Consider the following 24,536-nt stretch of genomic DNA (forward strand, 5'->3'; position numbering starts at 1 on the left):
ATAGACATGTAGGACTGGTTCATGCTCCAGGCAGAGGAAGGCTACATACTTACATGACTGGGGCCTCCTAGACACCTGTGCAGCTCACCTGAACTTAACCTTCCACAGGGCTTGGAGTTGGCCACCTCATCTAGGGCCCTGACGTCAGACCCACTGCAGCTTCTCTGCCAGAGAAAGGCCTCTTGGTTCTCCCATTACCCAGCTACACCAGAATAGATAGGGTCCAGGATTTTATAAAGTTCATGGGGTCACTGGTGATTACTGGCCCTACTAGAGGAAGTAAACCTTGTTATCTTCCTGGACCCTTGGAGAGGAAACAGGGTCAGTGTCTGACTCCAGGGCCCAGCAGCTCAGAAAAAAGTCTCCTGGGCCATCCTCCCACATGGACTCCCTCTTCCGCTCTCCCTACCTCCTTGAGAATTTTATGAATTTTATATATATGTGTGTGTGTGTGTCTGTTTGAAATAATACAGAAAACTGATCAATGTGTGTATGTGAGTGTTTGAAATCACACAGAAAACTGATCAACCCTGTATCCAGTAGGGATGCTGTGGAACCTAGACCTATACATGGTCTGCATGGCTTATACTGCAGGGGAGGAGGGTCTAGGTGGGCTGTGGTTAAAAGACAAATTTTGTGGTTAGACCATTGGGTTCAGCTTCTTAGGTCTGGGGCTCCCAGAACCTAGTTTATCGGTGTTTCAGTTTCCCTATCTTTAAATGGGGGTAATAGCAGTGCTAACCTTCACTGCAATGAATAGTGTTTAGTGCAACTCTGGCACAAAGCAAGCATGTGCTTAGACTTAGCTATTAGCTGAGGCTTCTGCTATCCAGTTAAAGGAGGAAATCTATGCAGAGAGGAATTAGAAAATTGATCGGTTGGGCGCTTTGGAGTGGAACTTTTGTTTGAAATTCAGTCCCATTATTTAAAGAATGTGGTGCCCATCCTCATCGTCTTCACCTCCAAAACATGGATCATATACCTGAGAGAGCTGTTGGGAGGTTTAGAAATAACAGTATAGGTCAGGGGGTGCAAAACACCTGTACCATTTGTGCAAATCCTCTTCTCCTTGAGTTCCTGTAAAGATTAAATAGAGTACCTGTGACCATGGATAGCACTTTCCCTCAGAGAAGCTAAGAGATAGGAACTGGGTCACTGATCCAACTTGAGTGAGGGCAGCCAGGCCATGGAAGAAATTACTAAATGCTGTCAGAGACTTTCATGCACACAAACCGGCATGGGGAAGAGAGAGGACCTTGAGCAAACCCCACACAGGCACAGGGAGAAAAGACTTGGGAGCTGTGCTGCTAGGAAATCATGAAAGGCAGCTGTAGGAGTGTGGGGAGCTGAGGCTGCTGTCCCCAGGGGCCCCCAGTACGCTTAGGGAGTGTGTGGGTCCCTCCTCCCCAGGAGCAAACCAGGGACTTGGGTTTGGCAGAGACAGGCAGGAGCCGGCGCCTGGCACCTTCTCTGTTCCAGAAGGCACGCCAAGCCAAGAGAGAGTGGATTAGGAGGATTTAAAGTACAAAAAGTAAAACAAGCTGTTTTGTTTTTTTCTTAGACAATCATCCTCAAAGACAGTGAGTGGAATTTGTGTCACTTTAAATAAGCAATGTGTCAGGAGGAAAAATGAAGTAGAAAGATCCTCCATGTCTCTCTTCTGGAGACAGTGAGACAACACACCGGTCAGCATGCCAGACACCGCCACACCCGCCCCTCTCTCGGCCATGCATTTTGTTCTGTGATTCACTCCCCATCCCTCACGCTGCCTAAAGTCTATTATTCTTGTCCTCAGGAATTCTTTAGTTCAAGGGAAGCCAACAATTCCCTGCCAATGATTTCTCTCTATTATCATGAATGTGAGTGATTCAATCGAAGTTCATTGAGTGTCTACTTAAACTCAAGAGGAAAGCTCAAAAACTCTGTACAAAGGCGAATAGTTGGTTCTATTCTGGAGGCAAGGCTGATTTCTGGGATGGAAAACACTCCCAAAAAGCACTGGAATGTAAAAATGACAACTAATGAAGTTAGTCCAGCACTCCTTTATAATGAGTGTTTGCACACGTTACCATATTTCACAAAACAGTCCTGTAAGTAGGAAATGAGTGTTAACAAGCCCCACTGCATGAAAGATTGGGAAAAAAAGGTCACTAAAAAGATGTGAATTATCCAGAGTCACCCAACTAGACAGATGATTCGTCTATGGTCCCAGAGGGGGAAGGTCACCTTCAAGATGCTTGCTAAACCACTCACCGTCTTCTCTCTAAGTTATGCCCCCACGGCCATCTCAAGGACAGACCACTGTTAACTGCAGTGTTACTCCATGGTCCTGCTATTTTACCATTGCTTGGTGAGCCAGGTCCTGCATAGCTGAACAAATCTCTGCAGGTGTGCGTGGTAAAATTATCAGAAAGAATTAAAGAGGAATGCTGAGGCCAGGTGCGGTGCCTCACGCCTGTAATCCCAGCACTTTGGGAGGCCGAGGTGGGCAGATCACGAGGTCAAGAGATCCAGAGCATCCTGGCCAACATGGTGAAACCCCATCTCTACTAAAAATACAAAAATTAGCTGGGCCTGGTGGTGTGTGCCTGTAATCCCAGCTACTGGGGAGACTGAGGCAGGAGAATTGCTTGAACCCTGGAGGCATAGGTTGCAGTGACCCGAGATCAAGCCACTGCACTCCAGCCTGGGTGACAGAGTGAGACCCTGTCTCAAAAAAAAAAAAAAAAAAAGAGGAATGCTGACCATTCTGCTATAGCTACCCTCAATTTCTAAATTTGCACCTTTAAACAAAATCTAAAACAAATAATTCCTTCCATTGTCCTCACAAATGAGGCAAAGACCTTAAAGTCCTTTAATTCACTCTGAATTCCACTCATTTCTCTGAACTCACAGTTATCATCTAATATTTCAGTTCCAAATCATTTTTATGCACCAAAGATTAGCAGTAATAAAATAATAATGATTATTATTATATAAAGTCAATCCTGATTCAGCATTTCCATCATGTATGACCAGCGTGTTTACTCATTATTGCCTCTTGGTTTCCGCTTATTTCTTCTGGCTTAATTTTCTTTCTTACTGAAGTTTCTTCTTCCAATGAAAGGATCTTTCAAGTGAAGATCTGTGGACAGAATTATCTTAGCTTTTAGGTATCTGAAAATCTATTTTTTTGAATCTGTTAAAGGTTATGTCAACTATGAATAGTAGAGTGTTCTTCAAAACAATAATTTAAACCCATCCAAGTTTTATTTTCCTCATTGGATAACAAAATCAGGGCTGGGCACTGGTAATCCCAGCACTTTGGGAGGCCGAGGTGGGCGGATCACAAGGTCAGAGATCGAGACCATCCTGGCCAACATTGTGAAACACCGTCTCTATTAAAAATACAAAAATCAGCTGGGCGTGATGGCACACACCTGTAATCCCAGCTACTCGGGAGGCTGAGGCAAGAGAATCGCTTGAACCTGGGAGGTGGAGGTTGCAGTGAGCCAAGATCGTGCCACTGCACTCCAGCCTGGGTGACAGTGCGAGACTCCGTCTCAAAAAAAAAAAAAAAAAAAAAAAAAAAAAGAGCCAACAATGGCTTGTGTGCTAACTGTGCCACATACACAGAGATCTGGCCCTGCTGTTTCCTTTTCAATGGCCTCTAGGTCACTTCACGCTCATAATTTGGTGTCTGAAGCTCTGACCTTCTCTGAAGTTCCAGGTAGAACCAAAGGGAAAGGTAGAAAGCAAGAATGACGTATCTGTTGCCTCAGACCCTTGCAAGCAGATTCTGTTTGCACTTTACTAACGACTGTGTTCATTGCTGCATACATGTCAGTCAGCCATTGACACTTCAAAAATCATTTTTCTGCAATACTGTTTTCTCTCCACCTGTTTTCTTATAGGAAAATTTGAGCTTCTGTATCTTTAAACTTATCTTTCATATATTCCATCTTTTGGTCCTTCTGACAGATAAACTTTACATTTCTCTATCTCCCAATTTGCTCATTCTCTAATTTTCTGTGCTACAACAACTGTTTTACTCAGTTATTTAAATTAAAATTAAATTATTTTTATTTTATTACTTTCATATCTAGGCTTCCTAACTGGTTATTGTTACTATATAGCTTCCTTTGTTGGTTTTTGCTTTATGTATGATGTTCCCTTTTATCTTTGAACATATTAAATATTTTTATCGTAAAAAACTTTCAGACTTCTCTACTTTATATGGCCCCATGGGTCTCAGTTTTCCATCTCTCAATCTATAGACTATTATTTCTGGTGGTGTATGTTCGCAATTCTTGAGTTCAAGGTCACTTCCCAAGGGCATTCTCTTCAATGGACATTCTCTTCTCTCACATCCTTGAGCATGAAGTTGTCCTTTTGAGAAATTTGGAACTTGCCTCTGCTTAGACCATGCAGAGTTCACTGGCTGTGAATGAATTTCAGGGGCCTTGGGTTGGGGTTTCTGTATTTCTTGGGTTACTCTATTTGAATTCTGAACCTACTGCTGTGCACCTTTTGGTTTCTCAACTTTTCCTCCATGGCTTTGGGTCGGCAGCAAGCTTTTGCACAGGGAGTTAAGATGTTCCAGTTCCAGTTCCAGTTCACAGAAGGACAACGTAAAAAAGACCCATGGCTTCATGCTTATTGTCCTGGTCCTCTGCTTTCTGCTCCTGAGCGTATGTCCCTTGGACTCTAACTCCAGCTTTCTAATTCATCTCCCTTACTCCATGTTTTCTCTGTCCACTCTATGCAGAGTCCAGTGCCAGCTTTTCAGAAGGCAACTCTTAGACCTGCAGGGAAAGCAGTGGTTTCCATGGCTCCATATGTCTGGTCCAGAGCACCCCATTTGAGCCATATACTCAGAACTCTGAGTTTCTTCTACATGACTGGCCCCTGCACATTTTCTTGCTTGCTTTGAAGCACAGCTAAATACATGTTTGATAATTTATACGTCACCTAACATTTCCATGTGTTCAGAGCAGGAAGGATGGCATTAATATGTGCTTCATAAGTCATCTTGCCCTGAAATTAGACTCTACAATCTATGGAAAAGAGAGTTTGTCCAAGGGATTGAGAAGTGCTGTTCGCTCAGGGCAGGGTGCTTGGATTGGGACCGTGTACCTTAGGGGCTTCACAAGTGTCCTGCGTGTTATGAACTTGTCTGAAGATTTAGCTGTGAGAGAGAGATGAATAGAGTCCAATTGCTAAGAGGGGTTGAGGCAGGAGGGGAGTCTTCTGGCTTCTTAACAGCTTTCCAACCTGTTTCCAGTTCCTTATGTGGCTCTCTGATACCTGCTGTCTTCGATTGCATAAGATAATTCGTTGTCCTGAAGTGTATGCATTTGTGGAAATTCATTGAAGTGGTTCTCTCTACATGCAACCAGAGGAGCTTTAGCCAAAATGTGGAATTCAAGTTCAGACCCATCAAAAGCCCAACTCAGATCCTCCAATTTCTTCAGAGAATGGCTTGGCCTGTTTGATCAAAAGTCGAGGCTTGTGTAGGTCATTTTAAGTAACAGTACTGAAATAAGAACATTTCAATAAGCCATAAAGTGTGGTCCTCCAAGTGAATTTCTCTGTCTCATCACAGAATGTCTGGAATCAGTTGGAAAAATTGCTTTGAAGATGGGCAGTGTCTCATTGTTTCTTAGTGGTTGAATAAGCTCGAGTCTGTTAGTTAACCTCTCAAACTCTCGGGCTGGTAATTTGTGAATAATCAAGCTATTTGGAATGTTAAAAGCACCAGTGTAGTCTACAAGGCCAAAGCAGTAGACTACAAGCAAGTTTGTCCTTGTAATCTGCAAGGACAAAACATCTATCATCTCATCTTCTCTCTGCTTACAACGAACAGGTACTTAGAGAAGAAAGAAGTGGTACTTCCATAGAAGAAACTCCCTTTGAGGAAAGATCTGGCATCACTTTGGGGCAGCTGGCCAAGGGAGCATACGCCTACTTGGAGGGATGACGATGTCCAGTCTTCAGCTACTCTTGGAAGTGCCCTTCATGGTTTGGTTTTTGGAGGCTAAGGCTTGCATTGTCTGATGAGTGTCAGGAGCAGTAAGTTGACACTGCATGTTTTCCTCCTCTGAGTTTAAATGCGTTATGAGGGAGGTAGGTGAGTTCATATGAGGAAGGTAATTAAGTTCCCACTGATTGCTCCTGTCTTCATTTCCCCAACTTGTTTCATGGCTTCACTAGTTGGTGTTCAGGGTCCACAGGGGCAGTAATAGAAATTGCTACAAGGTCAAGATTTAAATAGAGGCCGAGGGAGATGGCCCTTGCCCTGATTCTTAGGGGAAGGACTTGGCCTTTTTTTGAATATTTTGCTGGCTTTTTTCCCCAATTATTCATATTCAAAAGGCCCCCTTTTATTTTCCAAGAAACACTGAGAATGCAGTTTGGAGCCGGCAGAAAGAAGTTGAGCTTCCAAATTGCTTATCCTCTCAAATGACACAGGGATTGTCTCTTTTCAGGCAATGGGAGGTGGGGCACATTGCTTAAGAGGTGCTGGAAGGATGCCTCCACGTCCAAGCTGGAAGGCATTCCTGTGTGTGATATCTTACGGTGAGGCAAGGAACTGGCATCTTCTAAAGAAAAGGCACCTTTAGAAGTGCAGGCTAGGTTGTGAGTCCCTTGGATTGTAACTCCAACTTTCTAATTCACTACCGTTACAGCACGTTTGCTCTGTCTACTCCATGCAGTGACCAGTGCCAGCTTTCTAGAAGGCGACTCTGACCATGCCTCCCTGTAAGCTGCCACTCAGCCCTCAGGACAAACTCAGGCCTTAAATCATGGAGTACGGGGCTCCACACAACCAGCGTGGCTTCTTAGTTTTCATCTGTGCTTATAGAAAAACATTAATACAAAGATAGTTTAGTTGGGTCATGTGTTGGTCTATTTGCATTGCTCTGAAGGAATGCCTTAGGTGGAATAATTTATAAAGAAAAGAGGTTTATTTTGGCTCACAGTTATGCAGGCTGTACAGAAAGCACGGTTCCAGCATCTGCTTCTGGTGAGGCCTCAGGAAGCTTCCACCCATGGCAGAAAGCAAGGAGGAGCCGATGTACCCCACGGTGAGAAGATGCAAGCAAGAGAAAGGGGAGGTGCCAGGCTCTTTAAACATCCAGCTCTGTGTGAACTACCAGAGTGAGAACTCCCTCATCACTATGGGGATGGCACCAAACCATTCATCAGGAATCCACTCCCTTGACACAAACACCTCCCACTAGGCCTCACCGCTAACACTGGAGGTCACATTTTAACATGACATTCAAAGGGGACACATATTCAAACTATATCAGGTCATGAACCCAAAAATACCTATAGGAAAATGAGGAAGTGAATTAGAGAAGAGCGTATTAACAAGCTGTTTACCACCAAGGCAACAGGAGTTTAATCCATCTAAGATCCCACACAGGTGGCAAGGGAGGCAGGGTATGGATTCCCCAGTGGCTGTAGGTGTGGGTGGGTGCTGCTGAAGGGGCAGCCCCAAGCCCTTCTGGCCCTCTGCCCACATGGTCCAGGTGAGTTCTGATGGCCAGAGGAAGTCCTCAGCAAGGAAAGAAGGTACTAATAATCTGAGCAGGGCTTATGAGCATGGACATGCTAATGATGGGAGAGAAGACAGGGCCCACCCATCTCTCTTTCTCACCTGCAGAAAATGTATAATATTAATATATGCACAATGCAAGGTTAATGAAAACACTGTGCTCTTTACCCTGGCTTTTTCCCCAGGTCCATCCCTAAGATGCTAAAATATTCCAGGTTGCTGTGTTTACCTGATGTCTATTTATTCATTAAGTAAAATCATTGAATTACATTTACTAACTGATTATTATATACACTGTGGGGATGTCTGTGGAGTTCTTCTTTAATATGGCACAAGATTTTTGTCCTTAAAAACATATAATTTCACAGTAAGTAGTGGAGCCAGTAACATGCAGACCAGAAACCAGGCAATTACATTGCATTGCATCAAGTCCAATGATTAGGGGAGAACAGGGTAATATGAAAACTTTTTTTTCTTTTTTGAGATGGAGTCTCACCCTGTCACCCAGCCTGGTGTGCAATGGAGCAATCTTGGCTCACTGCAACCTCTGTCTCCCAGGTTCAAGAGATTCTCCAGCCTCAGCCTCCAGAGTAGCTGAGGTTACAGGCGCGTACCACCAGGCCCGGCTAATTTTTTTTGTATCTTTAGTAGAGATGGGGTTTCACCATGTTGGCTAGGCTGGTCTCGAACTCCTGACCTCGTGATCTGCCCACCTCGGCTTCCCAAAGTGCCGGGATTACAGGCGTGAGCCACCAACGCCCAATGCGCCTGGCTGAAAACATTTTTTAATGCCCCCATCTTGGATGATGAAAAATTCCAAGAGGAATGTTGAGGCTCATCTAGGAGAGGGAGTGAAGGCTTTCCAGTGGAAGTGATGTTTAAGTCTAGACTCATTGGACATGTGGGAGTGAAGCAGGGTAGGAGATGAGAGGCCATGGCTGGTGCCATCAATGTCACTTGGCAGATGACCTACCAGGGTCTTGGATGAAAATGGTTAAAAAGACCACACACACACACACATACATTGACCTAAGACAGGTGACTTTGGCAGATGGTGCTTTTGTCAGTGCCTTCCTGTCAGGGTCTTGGACATCCATTAGGTTTCCTTTAGCAGCACTGACTTGTCCATCCCAGAGACCACATTGGGACATTCTTTTCATTTGGGGCATTCTTCTTTGATGGAGACTTCTCTCGAAGAACGTGGCTGCTTGCTTTAGCTGGAGCCAGACAATGCCTCCCCGGGAAGACGTTCTCCACTATGGGATTAAGGGTGGGCTCTCCTTAGAAAGACTGTGGAGAATTTTCCTTGTCTTTTTTCTTTCTCTCTCTCTCTTTTTTTTTATGTACTAGAGTTGTATCATTCTCTCCCTTCTATGCTTTTGGTTCAAATGCTTGCAATAAGAAATATGCACGTCTTGAGACCATATGATAATATAACTGTTACTAATTTTTAATGGACACTTTAGTACCTGGCCATCTGAATATCTACCACCCTTCAACACAGCTACTTTGGGATGCTACAGATTTGTTTGAAATATACTGCTTCCTTGGGATCTTGCTTGTTTGTTTTAATGGCAGAGTGGCATGGCCAGGGACTTCTGAATCAAAGATTTGGGGTTTGGGGTCTCTCACTTGTGATGTTGAGATCCATCAATGAAACCATTGCCTCTGGGAGCCCCAGTCTCCAACTTTGGTAAAAAGATGGATTTTGTCTGCACCCCAGAGATGGAGCAAGAATTAAAGAAGTAATGAAGTGCCAATTATTGGCATTTGGTAAATGCCTGAACATTGTCAAATGCAAAGTCAAATGCTGTGAGGAGATAATTTCGCAATTTCAAAATGTTAAATTATTTTTAATGCTAGAACTATTATTTAGAGCAAAACTGTATAGCAAGCACAGCCATATAATGCTGACTCAAGACAAACAGCTCTGGTTTCAGAGGGGTGGGTGATGAATGCAGTCTCCTTGGAACATGCAGCTCTCTGGGACAAACTGTCACCTTGTCCAAGAAACTGCTGGCTCAAAAAAAGACATTTGCTTTCTTTAGGTTCCACCTCTCCATAAGAGACTGAGAGTTTGGAAGCACATAGGAAGCCCCAGTCAGACTCACAACAAGAAAGTAAGGGCTTTGGTCCTTGCTACTAAAAACTGTAAAAGCCACACCATCTGATCATTGGTAAAGAATGAACCCATAGGCTGATTGTGGGGTTGCATGCTCAGTCCCCGTGGTTTTGCATGCTCAGTCCCCACAGTTTTGCAATTTCCAAACCAATTTTTCAGATGCAAAGACAGAACTAACAAAGAACAACAAAGTTTACTGATTGTGTGCATTTGTGTGTGTATTTCATTTAGCTTCTCCTTATTCTAACGTAACCCAGTGGAGATGCTCCCCTTCTATAAAGATCTCTCAGCTCCCTTCTGCCAAAGACTTCACCTCTCCTCTTCAGTGTCTTCTTTTGACAAGCCTGTTTGCTCCAGTAGACACTGAGCTTCTTGGGAACATAAATGATTGTTAAGCACATTCAGTGGCCTGGAATGACACATGGTGTGGACAAGACATTGAAATGAAATAACATTGAGCCTCTGGGTCTGCAGCCAAGCTTTTTAGGCACTTTTTAATTTTTCCCAGGGATAATAAAGCCATCATCTCATGAAATCCATCTCCACTTCATTTATTTGACAGAGTCTATTGTTCTACCAGTTCTCTGCCATTGAACAATTGTGCCTGGCCAAGTGACTGGTAGAATGAGATGCCCTGGCCATCTGGGACTGGGGAAGGCCACTGTGAGTTCTAGGACATGACTTAAGGATTCGTAATTGCTCCTTAAACTTTCACTGATGACAGGCCACTCTCTGCAGTGGAAATAGAGCTGTCAGAGGATGAAGACCCCAACTCTACAGTGAACCCGCTGTGTAGCCTGGGGAGAGCCATATAAAAACTCTGGCCTCAGCTGAGTATTGGTCAAAAGGGTGGGACTAGATCAGTGGTGTCGAACTTTTTTCAGGGTGTAGAAGAGTAGAGAAGGTAGAAGGTAGAGAAGGTAGAAGGACAGAGAAGGCTGATTCAAAAGAAGGCAATCCTGGAAGCCTAACTTGAGAGCCACGTAAGAGTAGGACTCTTCTCCTTGAAGTCGGGGCTGTGCATGTGAGGATGTGTCTGAGGTGGGGTTTGCTCTTGGTCCAGCCCCCCACCTTGTAGCACCGTATCACATGCTTTCAAGACACCCAAGGGCTTCCAAGAACCCCAGTGGTTCAGAGTAGGATAATTTGGGAGAACGAACACAAAACAGTGGATTAAATTACTTCTAAGGCTCCTTCCAACTCTAATATTTCATAAACCTTGGATTAAGTCAGACGTTGTTCTTACAAGAGTTACTTTTCCTGGAGAACTTCCTGGACAACCAGATGGTGCCGGTTTGAAGCAAATATTACCTATGGGAGACAGAATGTATTGACCATGGTGCCTGTGGAGCACTTCAAGGACAATTTGAAAGCCAGCTCCATTAGGGTGTGGCACAACCAGCATGGGGACAGCTGACTCCCCAGCACCCAGCACAGGTGTCAGCATATGGTGGGTACTCATAAATAAATACTAAATACAGTAATAAAGAATTCATTTGTGACCTGAGCCTTAACCTTGACTTTGCCTTGAGTCCTCATTTTCTTACCTGTAAAATAGCAATGCTAATACCTACTCATCTACTCTATCAACACCTAATGTAGTAGCCTGACAATAAACCCTTGTTGTCTTCCTGATTAACAGGACTAGGCATTCCCATCCACCAATTGGGTCCAATTTAATGAGCCTTAAGGTTATGAGAAGATAGGAACTTCCCGAGGCCCAGTCAAGGCTGAGTAGGCTGATAAAGGATGAATGGGGAAGAGAGCAGGGGCTTTTGGAAAGGGAAGGAGGCATCTGGCAGTGGAGACATGTAACTTTGACAGGGTCGCTATCATGTCAAGCACCCAAGATGTGGCCTGGGATGCTCCACAGTCATTTTTCTCATGAACCCTTGCAAAGACTCAAAATAGTTTATTAACTTGACCTGCCAGTATGAAAGCAGTCCACAGAGGATTTAGAGGATGGGGCATGTCTTTGGACGCATCCTTTGATTTGGAACATTTGCCACCTTTGCTGGTGGATTTCCCTGCCTGCCTGGGTCACTGTGGAGCAAGAGAGATTTATTGTATTTCTTTTAACTGAAACGTAGTGCTGAGATACGCTCGTAGTTCCATGGAGGTCATGTCACCCCTTGTTGTGGCCTCTCTCTGCCATCTCTGTTCTCGCTGGTATGTGAACCACTTGTTCCTGCCAGAGGAGTCAGTTGTGATGAGAACATTAATTTCCTTGCATGGACATGTGTCCATGTCACTTGTAAAGAATAATGCTATACCTAACACATGCTCACACAGAAGCAGGTGACAGCACTCCCTTCCAGCACATACCAACAAGTGACTACATGAGATGATGCCTTGAAACCACATCACACGTGCCCATGCCATGGGGAGATGACTCTACATAATGACTGTTTATCTTATTCTCACCCTCATCCCTTATATTCCAATAGCCCTCCATAGCCCAAAGAACATCCTTTAATGTTCTTTAATTCACGGCCTTTCATTCACTTAATCCACAAAAAATGCTGCAAGGAAGAGACAATGAGTCTCTGTGTTGAGGCAAGGAAACTGAGGCTTTGAGAAGGGATAGGATAGAATGTACCCCAGGCAGAAAAGCTGGCAAAAAAGTGAAAGCAGGATTTGGCTCCAGCAACCAACAGCTGGTCCCATGCTGCTCATGAGTCCTTCTGTCCAGAAGTCCTGCTTCTTTTCACTGGATCATAATCTTGAGGGACATGTCCATTCACACAGAAAATTGACTTCATGCATGAGGTTTGAGGCACTAGACAGGGGAGAAAGTATATACTGTCATTCATTTACATATAACATGCAAAAACAGGCAAGCATAAGCTACACATTGGAAGACATTTAAGACAACATTCTCCTCTAAGACTAAAAAATGCTCCTTAATTTAGGAGGTACCAATGCAAAGGTTAAGGTTTATTTTGCTTCATTCACAAAGAAGTGTCACAGCAATTGGGGGAGGTTTATATTGATAATTTTTAGCATTAAGATAAGTAAATCAACACACGTGTGTGTGTGTGTGTGTGTGTGTGTGTGTGTGTGTGTGTGTGTGTGTGTGTGTTGGAGAAAGCAGTTTTCACTGGGTTAGCCAAGACAGAATCTGGGGGATACTGACGAATACTGTTGATTTGCTTCCTATTTCAAGTTTTAAGTATCAGTAAGTCTCTTAGATTCAAATGTTAGTTATAATACTATTTTACTGAGCACCTATTATGTACTAGGCTCTGCCCACAGCATATTTTATACAATGTTTCCCATAAACTAAGCACCTAGGAAGAGATAAGGTAGAAGGTATTGCATTCTGTCTGAATTTTATTTATATTTCTATTATTTATTTTTACATAATTCTTTTTCTTTCATAATTTGGTTTGAGGCTTCAGGGAAAAGGAAGTACTGACTACTGTTTTATAAATTCAGTATGATAAATGCCTTCTTGCCTGAGGACACAGGGCATAAAAAAGTAACAACACCCTTGGATGACCCTGGCCATGAGGGTTGCAGAGACAGCATGGGCACATAGAAGTACCTGGCTTAGATCAAGCCCAAAGAACTTCCCAGCTGTGTGGTCCTGTGGATGTTCCCTGACCTCTGAGAGCAGCAATGTCCTTATTGAATAGCTTCCTGCTATGACGCGATATATGCACTCCTGAAAACGCTTGCCTTCTGCAAAATCACACACCAAAAATAACAGGGCTTATGGCAGAAATAGCACGGAGACCTAACAACTCAAAAGGTATGTAACATAGTCTCCAACCCCCTAAAAATATGAACAAAAATGATAGTGCCATTTACAGAAATATGTTAAATGTTGATCAATAAAACATTCTACAATAACTGTAGTGCATTACCTGTAACACACAGAGAAATTCTTCATGAAAGCAGGTGGGATGAAAGATTATGGCTGCTGAATTGAGACAAGGACAAAATGTTTCAAGACTGGGAGGAACCAGGACATAAGCACTTCCAAGAAAGAGCATGTGGGGAAACTGCGTCAAGACAAAGACCAGGGTGAGAATAAGCATCAGTACAGGACTATTCTCTTCCCTTGCTTGGTGTGACCCACTGGGCTAGTGCATGTTGTTTAGCTGCTGTTACTCATTGAGAAAAATCTAATATAGAGAGAAAATTAAATCTCACATGAACCAACTCTTTCTTGTGCATTACACACACAGCTTTCCTATTTACCCATTCCTGCTTTAGGAATATGCTTCACAGACAAACAAATCATCGTATATCCCAATGAAGTTGTTTTGGTGCTTCGAGGTAGGAAATATAAAGGGTTTAATGGTGTCAAACACTTAGTAGAACCTTCCTAAATTCTGGCTCTCATTCATGCTATGCCATTATTCCTTTTAGGAGGATAAGTAGTAGTTGTAGTTTTGCAATAATGAGTTGTCTGACTTCTGGTTCACTCATTTTCCAGACACACTGCTCCTTATTTTTTTAAGACTCTTAATCTGCACAGAAGGGGCAGAAAAAGTAACATCCTGAAACCGTGGGGAAGCTTGTGTAAGCTGATATTCTTGTAGAGGGTTGTCCTGAGAGAATGAATCAGGAAGGGAGGCTGCAAAGAAATGCAAACACAAACTTTCAAATGTAAATCTCATTCAAATAGCATCTTTTGGAAAAGTAAATTTATGTCCTGTTGATTGATTCTGTGGTATTTGGCGAGACTGTAAATAGAACCTCTGTCAGACATGACCAGGGGCTGAATGCAACATAAATAAAATATTAACCTAATTAAAGAGTGTCTTTTCTATCTTGATGAACCTTGTGAGGTCTGATACATAAGTGCAAAAAATCCCACAGAAATAGTCATCCTGAGCACAAAGAGTAGACACAACTCTGGGATTATGGTTGTCTTGGTCACCCTTGCTGCATGGACTGTTTCAATAGAAAGGCCAAGTCATTCAGAGGTATCAAAGAGAGAGGCAGAGAGATTTAAAATCATATCACAGGAGAATCAGTTAAAGATCTAGTCTCATTTATCCTCAAGAAGATAAACTCAGACTCAGAAGCATTTATGATCAAAGATATCATTTGTTTTATAAGTCTTTGAAGGTTAAATAGGAGCCATAGAAGGGAGGTGAAGGAAATAAGTGTAGTGTAGACTAATGAAAAACTCTCTAACAGTGGAATCTGCTTAATTCTTGAAGGCTGTGTTGCCAGAAGTGAGTGTGTAAGCAGAGAGGGAGGGTCTCCAGGGATTATAGGAATTTAATCAACTTAAGTCATCATCCTGTTTTACAACCTTCTGCCCTGTTTTTCCTCAAAGTCTGTGTGGAATGTGGTCACCTTGTTGATTGGAACCAGCTCCTGACAGATCCTGGCAACTTATAGATGAACCTGAATAAGCTTTCCTTGTGATCGTACTAAAGTATTTACCCTGGAAAGAGCTATAGCTTCTGATATGGTTTGGCTGTGTCCCCACCCAAATCTCATGTTGAATTGTAATTCCCACAATCCCTATGTATCGTGAGAGGGACCAGGTGGAGACACTTGAATCATGGGGGTAGTTCCCCCCATTCTTTTCTTATGATAGTGAGTTAGTTATTATGAAATCTGATGCTTTTATAAGGGTCTTCCCCCTTCACTGGGCACTCATTCTCCTTCCTGCCGCCATGTGAAGAAGAACGTGTTTGCTTCCCCTTCCGTCGTGATTGTAAGTTTTCTGAGGTCTCTCCAGCCATGCAGAACTGTCAGTCAATTAAACCTCTTTCCTTTGTAAATTACCCAGTCTCAGGTATGTCTTTATTAGCAGCAAAAAAATGGACTAATACCATTTTATTACCATAGCACATGACCCATATGCTGGCATGATGACTTGCTGTCTCTGCCCAACTTGGAACCCTGCTCTACAAGTGATGCTGGACCTTCTCCCCTCCCCATCACCCCATGAGACCCTCCTGTCACCTTCCCTAGGTGAGACACCGTTTTGGACAATACTCCCAGTGTCCTCCTACTTTGGGCCAAGTAATAAAACTCCATCAAAACTTGCCTTCTCATGGACAGTCTTTGTTACTCACCAGGCAAACCAACCCCAGTTTTTGGGGTGACAAGTGTGCTGTCTCTGGTGGGCCTGACCACTTTGTGAGCAGGTTACCCTGCTTGGTCCTGCTTCCCATTGTTATAATAGGTAGATTGGCAGAGAAGAGCAGGACAGGAAAGGGCCCCAAAGAATATCAGGTGATTAGCAGATGACTGTCATGTGATTGTCAGGTGGGCTTCTCAGGCATTATAAGGTAAGTGGTCACAACTGGGGGGAAAATTCCTGACAAACAAGAAACATCTTGAGTTTTTGGGCAACAACTTCTCAATAAGATCCTAGGAACTGAATCTTATTGGGAACCTTCACAACAAAGGCACCTTCATAACAAGGTACTGCAGACCGGGGGGGTTACACAACGGAAATAGATTTTTTTGTTGCTCCAAAGTCTAAAAGTTCAAGATCAAGGTGTAAGCAAGTTTGATTTTTTTCTGAGGTCTCTCTCCTTGGGTGGTAGGTGTTTTGTCTGTGTCTTCACGTGGTTTTCAAGTCTTCATGTCTTCACATGTCTTCAAGTCAGGTTGAACCAGGGACCACCCTGAGGACCTCATTGCAACCTAATTACATCTTTGAAGGCCCTGTCTACAAATATAGGCACACTCTAAGGTCATCTTCATTCCACATATGAACTGGGAGGCAGGGGCATAATTCAGCCCATAACAGGTGTCATTACTTCCATTTTACTAATGAGGACACTGAGGCAGGGTATTTTGCCTAAAGTCACACAGTGAGCTGGGATTGGAACCTGGATCTGTCTGAGACCAAAAGCCACACCCCACCCTCCAAGTGGTATCGCTCATCCTGAATAAGGCAAAGTCAGGGCAGCCATACCAACTTGAATCTTTAAAGGGGAATCTGAGATGGGTCCCAGAGGACAGGAGATAAAGGGAATTGCATGCTGAGAGCTGGCAGGGGTGTGGGAGGAACTGCAGGACAGGCATTATGCAAGCAGAGATGGGAACATGGCTGTGGATTCCGTATACCTTTCCAGACCAGCTGGTGCATGGTGCACGTGTGTTAGAGCTCCTTAAACATCCTAGGTGAAGACAGATCTAAATGAAAGCTGCTCTTCTTGTATTCCTGTGAGAGAAAGCTGCTTGCTAGCTGGAAAGACAAGGGATACTGTGGAGGGAGAGTGAAAAGAAGCCCAGTACCTTCTCCACATCACAGACCCTACGCTAATACAACAATGGGAGGTCGGCCCATTGCTAATTGTTCTGGGAGAAGAAAGAGTGAGCATCACACAAGTGTACAGGCACACAAGAGATGTAATAAACACAGTCTAAAATATCACCAGCTCCCATACAGGGCTGATTTGCAATTGTAAATCCATTAGTAGCATGCATGAATACTAAGAACGTCGGAGTGCCAGGCTGTGAATTTGCCAAGGAAACTGACGTGCTTTTCTGCAAGAGAAGAAGTATATACCCTGTGGAAAATTATTTTTTTTCCTGTGCAATTAGGTCTGTCTCTCCATTTAAATCATTTTTAATAATCTCCTGATCAGTGGTGTATGTTTAAGTGTGAATAATGTAACTCTACATTTACATTAAACATAAACCATTAAACAAAAAGTATTTTATAAACTGGAACTTACCTTCCCTTAAATAGTGGCTACAAATAAATGATTTCATGCGAGCAAGACAATCCAACTGAGCTGCTATCTTTGGTGCAGTAGGACTCCATTGTTTAGCCCCACAGAGCAGGGATCGCCACACTACATCCATCGGGCCAAGTCCAGCCCATTGTTTTTGTAAATAAAGTTTTATTGGAACAGAGCTACATCCATTTGGTTGGGTACTGTCTACAGCTACTTTTGCATTACAACAGTAGAACTAAGTAGTTGCAACAGCTGTAGTATGGCTGGCAGAGCCTTGTATTTCTAGCTAGCCCTGTACAGAGAAAGTTTGCCCATCCCTGCCCTAGAGCCTTATGTCAGCAGAGTCCCTTCTCCATCCCAGGAAGCTCTTCCAGTGGAATCATAAGAGGATGTGTCCAAGACTCTCTTGAATCTGGTTCTGGTTCTGGTTGGCTCAGAACATAAAGTAACTAATAATGCTGTGACCACCATGGTTTGTTCCTGATGGTGTATTGGACTCAACTATCAACAGCAGTTGCTAACTCAGAAGAGTCAGGGAAACCACAACAAAAAGATGAAATTGGTGTAAAATGAGCACATATCCATGCTGTTGGATATTGGCACTGGTTCTGGACCCACTTTGTGCTTAGACCCAGTCCTTGCTCGGGTCTCATTGAGCTCTCTCTCTGAGATGGTTGACTTTTGCTGGTTCTTCTCCAGGTTTTAAACTGGTCAGCTGTTTTCCACCCGAATGTGGCCATTGACAGCCCTGGACAAGAGACCTGGCAGCAGGTGGAAGGGAGAAGCTAGGCTACTTCTCCTCTTTCTCTCTGTCTCTTTGCCATGGGTATATCTGTGGTAACAGCTTTATTTACTCTTAAGCAGGTTAAGCATTCATCAAAGATCTTCTGTCTAGGAAACGAAAGAACTGAGACTCCAACTCTGCCATGGCTGTTTTTAAAGGCTCTGTTCTTTGCCACACCTGGTTGTCTTTCAGAGAGTGAGTGACCTCAGAATGTCACCCCCACTTCCCGCCCAGAGGTACCTAGCAAAGGTGAGGTGAAAAGAGCCCTTTAGTAAAATTACCATGAAGGGAGAGTAGAAAGCAAACTAGAGCAGAATGCAGGTTGGAGGCAAGGAGGGAAGTCAAGGTTCTCCAGAGGAACTTCTGGAACAAAGTTAGGACCGTCAATTGCACTCAAGCACATTTATTGTTCTATGCACTTTGCTTCCTTTAGTTTCCTTGCCAAGATGACCTTCAAAGCATGGTTATCAATGAGGTGGGGTGGGGAGTGATGTCCCCAGGGGTAGGGAAGCAGTTGTGCCCTCAATCCTGGGGATATTTTGCAATGTTTGGAGACATTTTTGGTTGTCACATTGGGTGGGTGCTGCTACTAGCACCTAATGGGTGGAGGTCGGGGATACTGCTAAACATCCTGTAATGCCCAGGACAGGCCCCATGCAAAGGTGCCCACGCATTTGGGCCCCAAATATCAATAGTGCTGAGGTTGAATGACCTTCGGATTCAGCATATTCACCTGACAGCATAAAGTAATTGTGGCCTGGCAAGATTAATAAAATGAAGATTCCTGGAATAGCCTGGGAAAATATGTCCCCAGTGGAAGATATTTTTCCTTTATGGTTTACATTGTCTGCCAGATCCCCTCCTTACACGTACGTAAATTATTTGAATTCCCTCTTTTTCAGTAACTTCAAGTGGCTAACCACATTTCATTGTGAATTTCAATACCAGTTTACCTAGGAAAATGCATTTCAGATACATCAAAAGAAGCTGAATAAAAAATATCATGTGTATCCTTTTTATATTTTTAAAGTCAGATTGTAATGTATTAGCAATAGATATAATACTTTAGACTTTTCTTTTTTGGTCAAATCATGTTTGATTTGGTTAATCTCAGTTGAACAGGAATTTAACACCAGGTCTTTTAAGTGAAATCATTTCTATATTAATGAGATCCAGACTGATTCAACTAAAAAAATGATTAAAAAACTAAAATGTCCCCTTGCTGTTATTCAAATGAATGGAAGGAAAGAGGTGGTATTTTTGAAGCTCACTCTCTCTCTCTCTCCCTCTCCCCACTTTTCTTTCCCGGCCTAATTGACTTGGATCTGGTTCATCTTGAGTAGGTTATGTTTTCTTATTGTAACAGCCTTTCCCCAGCAAAATCATTCCCCTCACTAATGAGCTCCATCCTCCTATGATAGAGAGAGAGTTTTAAAAACACCCACTGTTCTCACTCGTTCATTTGAATAGCACCAAAGGGGCACCTTTTCCCATCATTTCTATCAGAGAGATAGGGTTGGATCTCATTAATAAAGAGATGACTTTACTCCAAAGGGCCCTCAGCATTGAGCCCTAACCTAGATTAGAACTTTGTTAAACACTGAGCCCCAGCCATTGAAAGTTCCTCCTGAGCTGTACCCACACCCAGTGTCACCACCCAGTGTCACCAGAGCCGAGGTTTCACTGATTGAGGGAATGGGCAGACAGGGTTAGCCCGTGCCCTCAGTTCCCAAACCTGCAGATCCTATGATGCCATTTGCCTGACAGGTCTTTCACCTTCAAACAGCTGTATTTCACCTGTATTTCACAGTGGTCTTCTCAGACCTGACCCTTGAAACCCAAGGGCTTTCTACAAGCCGTGTAGCTCAGACTGAGCTGTAGGGGAAAGACTCCAGCAGACCCAGCTCTGCCCTCACTCCTACTCTCTGCTTCCTGTCACCATGACAATCTTCTGGGTCTTCAATCTTCTGGGTCTCAATTTCTATTCCTTCATAGCCCAGTTCACTCCCAAACTACTGTCTCTGGCCTGCTAATTGCAGCAGACCCTCTGTCCCTAGGGTAATGAGCTGCAGGTTAGAATAGCCCAAGACACCTGCGGCCCCAGAGAGCCCCTGGCTTTGCATGAGTTCTCTCATAGCCATCCTCATCTTTCAGGCACCCTGAGAGCCTGGGAGAAAGCAGGGCCTGGTGTTAGCATGTGGGCTCTGCAATGCTCCAGTTTGAGTCCAACCGTTGCCGTTCATGACCGTAGACACATGCCTTATGTTCGAAAAGATTATGTGTTTCTTGTGTTTCTGCACGTCTTATGAATAAGGCACTGACTGCTCCTTGTTCTGGTCTATCTAAGATTGTTTACAGAGATAGTGTTTCCTTCTAGAGGAAAGAGCTAACAGCCTTACTGTTCACTATGAAACGTTTGGGTTTCCTAAGCTCAGAGATCTTCTCTTGTAATCCAGGTAATTGCATATGCAGGTGTCACTTGGCTCTCTTTGTGTCATCCTGTGAGAACTGGGGCTCATGGGGAAGGTGGAAGAAATACTGATACTCTGGCTACTTCTATAACTGTGATTAAAAAATGTTCTGTATCTCTGACCCAGGAAGTTCGTGTCTTCTGCCAGCATCCATGAAACCACAACTGGCTCACTTGTTAGCCCTTTCACAGTTCTTGACAACTTGCTTATTTTGAGCTTCAATTTTCTATGTATATAATGGGAGAATAATAAGACTACTGCTATATACTAAATGTTTATATTCCTCTAATATGTGTATGTTGAAATCCTAACCCCTAATGTGATGGCATTAGGAGGTGGAGGTCTTTGCAAAGTGATTAGCTCAAAAGGACGGAACCTTGAAAATGGGATTAGTACCCTTATAAAAGAGACCCTAGAGAGCTCCTTTGCCCCTTCTGCCATGTGAGAAAACAGGAATAAGGAGCCATCTATGGAACAGAAAAGAAACATTCACTAGACAGTGAATCTGCCAGTACCTTGATCTTGGGCCCTCTAGTCTCCAGAACTGTGAGAAATTGATGTGTGTTGTTCATAAGCCACCCAGTTTATGGTATTCTGTTACAGCTGCCTGAATTGATGAAAACAAGTACCTCTCTTAGAACGTAGTTGTAAAGATTTAATATGATAATCAATGTTAATGATGATAAACATTGGCAAATAGTAAGCATTAAATTAATATTATCTAATTTTTGTTATGTCACCTTTACCTATCACCTTATTATAGCAGAGAGGGCTGATCGGAGGATTTGAGAGATCACTGTGATCAGAGGAAACCCTGATCTCAGCAAAATAACCTAGTTCTGTTGTCAGCTACAATGCTCATACTGATAGAAAACATTCCTCTTTGGATCAGCAATTGGAGGGGATTAGTGATCATTTTCCCCTCCTTTGAGGTTCTATTAGTGACTGCATTGGACTGTGTCTTATTTTATTATAGTCCCTAGCCATGTGTAGGTACTTAATCAATAAACCTTTATTGAATAATATGGAACATATAAATATGAATTTAGTTCCCATGATCAGGAGAAAATACCACATTCGAACCACGTGCCCATTCCCTTGCATTTATAATAGTATTTATCCTCTCTTAAAATCTCTCCCTAGTTCCTTCTTGCTCCCAAGATAAAAATCTAAACATCTCCCTCTTTAGTGCACTCTCCCACTCCTGCACACCCATACTTTGTCTAGAGATACTAAATGTCCATCAGTTATTCTGATGGGCCTCTAGACAGTTACACATTCTGTGTACTCTGCTTACAGTTCTCCATCCTCCTTTGCCCTCAGTCTTAGTCTGTTTTGTGCTGCCATAAGAATATACCTGAGACTAGGTAATTTATAAAGAACAGAAACGTATTTCAAACACTTCTAGAGGCTGGGAAGTCTAAGATCAAGTCACTTGCAGATTTGGTGCCTGGTGAAGGCTGCTCATATTGTTTGGCTCTGTGTCCCCACCCAAATCTCATCTTGAATTCTGACCCCCATATGCCAAGGGAGGTACCTATAATCCTCACATGTCAAGGGAGGGAAGTGATTGGATTACACAGGCAGTTTTCCCCCATGCTGTTCTCGTGATAGTGAGTAAGTTCTCATGAGATCTGATGGTTTTTATAAACGGTAGTTTTTCCTGTGCTCTCACTCTCTCTCCTGCCACGTTGTGAAGAAGGTAGTTGCTTCTTTGCCTTCTGCTATGATGGTAAGGTTCCTGAGGCCTCTCCAGCCATGTGGAACTGTGAGTCAATTAAACCTCTTTTCTTCATAAATTACCGAGTCTCAAGTATCTTAGGTATTTCTTTATATCAATATGAGAATGGACGAATATAGCTGCTCTCCACTTTCAATATGCTGCCCTTTGGAAGGTGAGAAATGCTGCATCCTCATGTTACAGAAAGTGGAAGGGTAAGCCAGCAGAAGATTGCATGAAGCCTCTTTTATACGGGCATTAATCTCATTCATTAGGAGAGAAGCCCTAATGACCTAATCACCACTTAAAAGTCCTATCTCTTAATACCATTATGTTGGCCATTAAGTTTCAACATCTGGATTTTGGAAGGAACCCATTTATATTACAGCCCCCCTGCCCCCACTCTCAACTCCTGCATCTGTTAACTCCTATTCATCTCTAAAATGTCAGCTTAATATTACTTTCCTGGAAAGTTCTTTCTTCCCCAGGTCCCATTGGCCCCAGAGTAGCACAGTATCCTTGTCATGCAGCCCTCCATCAGGCATTATTTCCTCTAGCTCAAGTTCCATCATGTAATTTTGAGAGGTATTTATCACTAAATGCGATTTAGAAAGGTCAAAATCAGAAGATTAGGCACAAATATACCAGAAAAACTTAAGATAAAGTAGGTTTTGCTGTGGTGGATTTAAAGCATGTCTGTAAAGCATTTGATACTTCTTCCATTAAGATATGAAACCCAATCGCTGACTCCTCTAATACAGGCTACTCTTCGTAACTTACTTCCTATGAAAAATTTAGGAAAAAGGGATTCTGAGAGACTACTGAAGGAAATTCATGAAGGGAAATATAGTTCCTTCTTGGCTGTTTCTTGGGACTCCTAATCTTGGAACCTAGATGCCATGCACTGAGGAAGCCCAAGCCACATGTAGACGCTATGTGCAGGTGTTCTCACTGAGCCCTCCAGGTAAGGTCCAGTCAACTCTTGTCACCCACTGCCAGTCATGAGTGAGGAAGCTTTTGAGATGACTCCTTCCCTACTTCTGGAGTCCGGGAAGTCTAAGATCTAGTTGCTTGCAGATTCGGTGTCTGTTGAAGGCTGTTCTCTACTTTTAATATGGCACCCTCTGAAAGGGGAGAAATGCTAGCAGCCCCAACCACTCTCTGCCTTCAATAAGAAGAGATACCCTGAATAAGAACCACACAGCAGATCCCTGTCAAACCCAGACCGATGAGAGATTCATCATCTTCTTCATCATCATCATCATCATCACCATCATCATCATAAATGATTGCTGTCTTACAATTCTAAAGCTTGAGTAGTTTTTACACAATTATAAATAGCCAGAATACTTGGAATGTTTTTGCATTTTACAATGCTAAAGATTACCATTCATAATAAAGATATAACCATTCTCAGTACCTATGCAACAATGGCATGACAGCAACATTCATAAAGCAGGAATTTCTGGACTCTAGTCAAATATATATGAAAACCTGAATAAAGTAGATAATTTCTTAGGATAATATAATTTACTAAATCCAGTACAGAAGAGAGAGAAAATGTAAAGGACTTAATGTCCATAGAAGAAACAGAAAGTTGTCAAAGCTCCAAAGAAAAGCAGCAGACCTAAATAAACTGTTAGAGAACATTTTTTAATTAATATTTAATTTTTGTCAAGTAAATATATGCAAATGTTTATGTATCAAGTAGGATTAACTTCTTCGCCAGTTTCTTCTGAAATTTATCTTCTCATTCTTAACATGTTTATATTGCTAATTCTTGATTTGTCATTTTTGGCATTATCTATTGATAACAGTTTTTTTCTCAATGGAATTTTGGACATATTTTTAATTTTATAACAGTTTTAGATTTACAAACAAAATTGCAAAGGTGGTCAGAAATTCCTCCACATCCCACACTCAGTTTTCCCTATTATTAACACTTGCATTAGTATGATATATTAATAAACCAATATTGTTATATGATTATTAAAGGCCATGCTTCATTAAGATTTTCTTGCATTTTGCCTAATGTCCTTTTTCTATTCAAGGATTCCATCCAGGACACCGCATTAAATTTAATTTTCATTTTTCTTAGACTCCACTTGGCTGTGCAAGTTTCTAAGACTTTTCTTGCTTTGTTTGTTTGTTTGTTTGTTTTTCACTCTGTCGCTCAGAGAGGAGTGCAGTGGCACTATCTCAGCTCACTGCAACCTCCAATTCCCCTGC

The sequence above is a fragment of the Macaca thibetana genome, chromosome 7 (genome assembly GCF_024542745.1).
Source record: "Macaca thibetana thibetana isolate TM-01 chromosome 7, ASM2454274v1, whole genome shotgun sequence".
NCBI classification, from domain to species: Eukaryota; Metazoa; Chordata; class Mammalia; order Primates; family Cercopithecidae; genus Macaca; species Macaca thibetana.